This window comes from Epargyreus clarus, unplaced genomic scaffold (genome assembly GCF_041222505.1).
Source record: "Epargyreus clarus isolate Ecla_fem2 unplaced genomic scaffold, WU_Ecla_fem_2.2 ptg000004l, whole genome shotgun sequence".
Lineage (NCBI taxonomy): Eukaryota > Metazoa > Arthropoda > Insecta > Lepidoptera > Hesperiidae > Epargyreus > Epargyreus clarus.
The window spans coordinates 4,181,387-4,186,398 of NW_027332212.1; positions in this window are offsets into that span (position 1 = coordinate 4,181,387).

Here is a 5,012-nt window from a genome sequence, read left to right on the forward strand (position 1 = left end):
AATAAAACGTAAATGTCTGCCTGTAACTGCATAGTAACGGATATTTATTGAGAATTTCAATTTGCGTGTTTATCTTGTCATAAGAGCAGAGACTGAAGTACAAGTAGGAAAATATATCTAATATCTATACGACTATAACGACGAGTACACGAGTGCCATATGTTGTGATGTAGGTTATAGTCTAATACGGTACTGATAGAAATTTTAGATTCTACGAAATGACGTTAATTGCAAATTAAAACGTTTTTTTTTTTAATAATTTGTACAATAAAAATTTAACACCTATATAAATACTTATGTAAATATTACGGTATAATTATCCATAGGTACTTATGTAAATACAATAATGTGTGTGTGTGTCAGCTACGACGCACGATTGGAGTTTACTCCTTACGAACGATAATTATGATATATATCGAATAGAAAAAAAGGGTAAATGAACGCATCTGCTAAAATGATAAGAGAAACAAACATATATCTGTAATTATTCGGATTATTTATATTACTTCAATAATGCGTATTACATAAAGTATGTTACAAAATAATATAAATAATAATAATAATAAAAACATTAAAACTTGATGGTTAGGTTGCTGTTTATGTACGTTGTATATAGATGTATACAATAGATGCTACTATATGCATTTATTATACAGCATGCATACCCTGTACTCGGCAGCAGTATACAAGTTGTGGCAGAACTTCGTAATACGTAGGCGCGCAACACACACGTACAAACATACGCACACATTCAACTCTCAGACTGGAGGTAGTGAACTATACAGTGAGACTACGAAGTATCGCGCAAAGAGGAGACCCCGAGAATGACATACGCTGTGTAATGTATTCCATCTCATTCTTTTACACGTTCAATCCTACAGATATATATGTTTGTCTCTTTCTACGTTACGCCTCAACTTTTCGTGTTACACTTGATTTTACTCCTCATAAAATTTCCGTACCGGGCCTTATAACTCAAATCGTTTCTTAAGGAGTAAACTCCAAAAGTCATCCAAATCGTTACAGCCGAATTCGAATTAATTTTGAGACAAAGTGGTTAGTAAAAATCACGTTCAATATTTACTTAAAAATAAAATGTTTTATCAATGAGCTTTCCTAAGTAAACAAAAGCCGTGAACGAGAGTTAGTTAAGCGGTATTTTATAATTATGCACAAACTTTATTCTGATTCTTGTTCAACATAAATATCTTGTAAAAGCTTTGGCAGTCCATTGTTTTGAATTCTGAATTTCAATTGGAATTGAGTTTTCGACAAGGTTTAATAAAATTGCCAATTTGAGGGTTTGGGGAATCTGGCGATCTACTCTCACAGGATATGAAGTAACACTTTGAGAGTTTCTGTAACTTTGTTGAAGTTAAATACACTTGCCGTTTCCTCTCCCCTTTCTTAAACTGGATACTGTGGCAGCGGTGCCCAAACTTTCGCGGATCTTTTTAAAGACGCTCAAGTGGTTTTATAAATGGCGTCGCTTTTTGACTTTTTGTTTGAAAATAAGAATTTCAATTTAAATTAATTTCCCATTAATATAATAACGTAATAGGTTACAGGATTGTGAGGACAATTTATTAGATGAATTGTTGGAAAAATTCTTTAAATTTGTTTACTCTTATTTTATAATATAGGAGTAGCAGACAAGCATGCAGTGCACCTGATGGTAAGTGGCTACCGTCCATGGACATCTGCAATCAACTCCAGATATGATTAGATATACTTACCTGAGGTCGGCCACAGATGCGCCGCTACCCCTGAGGACTAAGCTGGAACGCCTCAGAAAAGTCTGTCTCTCTTACCACACTCTTCAAACCGGAACACAGCAGCGCATAAGACTGATATTATTACGTAGAAATAGCTGTGGCGGTGGTGCCGCCGGAGTCGAACCGCAAAGGGTTCTACCACCTTCACCTACCACTACTATTTACTTACATAGCTACTTTTAAAGTGTTAATAATTATTGTTAAAAGCACTAATATTTTATCACGACACTAAGGATAAATCAGTTAAGTGTATTGTGTTAAGTGAAAGGAACACTCAGGTAAGAGTATGTTAAAACCGACTTTTTTTTATTATAAAGATATACAGCTTAAAAGAAAAAAATGCATTTTCTAGATTGAGTACCTCTGGCTTAAAGGTAATAAGCTTTTGAATGTCTTATCCAAACAATATCGCGCCATTATCATTTTTTTATGAATGCGGTAAGAAACTGAGTTGCTCTGGGTTACATCGGCAATTTGGTTAGAAATAATACTTTTTTCGAAATTTATGTAAGAGGGTGCGAAATGGAATTAATAAAGGGTCTCTATGACTGTTACGGGAATTTGTTACTGAATAAACTGACTTCGTAATCTTATAATAAAATGCGACTCCGTGCTTTGTGGTGGAAGTAAATTATTTTTTACTTGATTAAGGTTTTGTACCGCTTTTGCAGGGAGGTTTCTAAGTAATTTAAATATTTAAGGAGGTCTAGGGCGTGGGTATGTAGAGCCAAAATAAAATATTTTTCTCTTGTTAGCCCCTATAGAAGATTAAGTTTCAAATGTTCTTTTTAAAATGTTCATCTAGATTTCATACTTCTTGCATTCTTCATAATGCTTTAGCTGTACGATGTTTGTCTAAGTGAATCTATATTAAGGATTAGGATATTATACAAAAACTGACATACATATCAATACATAAATTGATTTTTGAAAAAAAATGTTTTCCGCAGTATATCACGCTAATGTCATTTTATTTTATTTCTATAATATAAATTACTAGCTGACCCGGTAAACTTTGTACCGCCTCAAAATTTATTTATCAGATATATTTCATATAAAATATAGCCTATGTTACTCGTGGATAATGTAGCTTTCGAATGGTGAAAGAATTTTCCAGTAGTTTTTGAGCCTATTCATTACAACCAAACAAAAAAACAAAGTTTTCCTCTTTATAATATTAGTATAGATATACTGAGAAGTTATATATAAACAAAATTTCTTAAGAATATTCAATTGTTGCAAGGTACAATTACTGGCAAATATATCGCTTTAAAATTCACATGTATACCTATAATATAATATGTTTAATCTACTTTAATCATGCAGAAAATACCGCTGCTTTCACTAAATCAATTTACAAGAAAATGAGCTAGAATGAAATCGTTCCTTGGTGTAATCTTCCGTTATTAATCCTTCAATTCAACGCTCAAATTAACTTCAAATTGTGTTACGTTTGGACACGGTTTGGTCCAAGTGGAAAGAAAGAGCGTAGCGTATTTAATTATATTTCTTTTATCTAAATATATATAACTCAAAGGTGACTGACTGACGTAGTGATCTATCAACGCACAGCCCAAACCACTGGACGGATCGAGCTGAAATTTGGCATGCAGGTAGATGTTATGACGTAGGCATCCGCTAAGAAAGGATTTTGATCAATTCTATCCCCAAAGCATAAAATAGGGGATGAAAATGTTACTTCGATACGCGAGCGAAGCCGCGGGCAAAAGCTCGTTATTAACTAATAATCTAATTATTACTATAAATCATCTCAGTGTATTCAAAAGTGTTAGGACTTTGTAGATCTCGAATACCAGTTAGCTCACAAAATCGGAGAATCGCGAAGTTTAAGTAAAAATTAAAAATAGTAAAATGTTTATTAAAGTAAATGTGCAGGAATAAAATAAGAAACTGATGTCTAATTATGGAAGATAAAATTGAGTAGATTTCATATTTGTAACACAATGAAAGAAAGGTTAAAAAGTGAGATCGTAAAATATTTTTATCTTACTTACTCATTTTGGGTTGAAGTCTAATTTTTAAAAACACTGTCATAACGTTACCACCTCCATGTCGTCTTACTTCGATACTTTTTTAAATTAATTTTCCCTTGAAGTTATAAATTTGCAATTATTTAAGTAACCATAAATATAAAATTACGGACCCCTTATTCCCTGTCCCTCACCTTATATACCAATGATTACGGGGTTGAATTACGAGTATATGCATGCATGGTTCAACCGCATACTCTTGAGCACACAATAGTAAGTTAACAAAACCTAAGAAACCTCCCAACAATGTTTTTAATTTAGCCAAAAAGTAATGTTTCCCTATTTGCCATTAAATATTTTCCGCTTAATTAAACTGCGGGTAATTCGGTTATAAGAACATTTTCTCGGGATTGGATGGGATCCAAGATTACAAATTTAAGATATCCCTATTTATTTATTGCAATGAAATTTTCTATATTTATTATATCTTTTGGGTTAGCATTAAATACCGTTGGAGAGCGCTGTTTAATATTTCAGGTTAATTTTGGCATTCTATTATTAAACCGGCCATCTGTAAGTATGTCCGTAGCACCTTTAAAGGTTATGTTGAAATTCTTATAGCACATGTGTTTTACGCCGAATATCTTCTAAAGATGTCAGAGTAATAAGTTACAAACGATTCTCATACGGAAATCCTTGTAAGGTGTCCAGAAACATGTTGGCCAATATTCGTTAGAAAAATAGTACCTACCTGGGATATGCCTGTCTTATACATTTTAGCTGGCATTAATCATCAAAGAAAGGATACGGCAATTCATATCTCTAATATGATTTTCTTACACTTTGTTTACTTCGGTTATTAATATTTATTTCTGAAGTCAATATATTATTACTTAGGTACACGTACCCACTTAAATCTGTCTTATATCTTTGAAATTATTTCTTTCATAACATTATCCTTCCATTCAATTGCCTCTTCTATTCCATTGCTGGGTCGAGTAATACGAATTCATATAAATTCCGGGGATCGTTACATAAGCAGCGAAGTGATAATTGAAGTGGTTTCGTTTATTGGCCTCATAACGATAAAGTGGGATGGCATATCCGCGACTTTTATTGCTCTAATGCGATGAAAAATTCACTAAAAGGAATTGCTCTCTGAGGTAACGGTTTCACGTCCGCTCAAGACAATTGAGAAATTGAACAAGTGGAGGTCTCGAGAATTTAATGAAATCCAGAAAATATG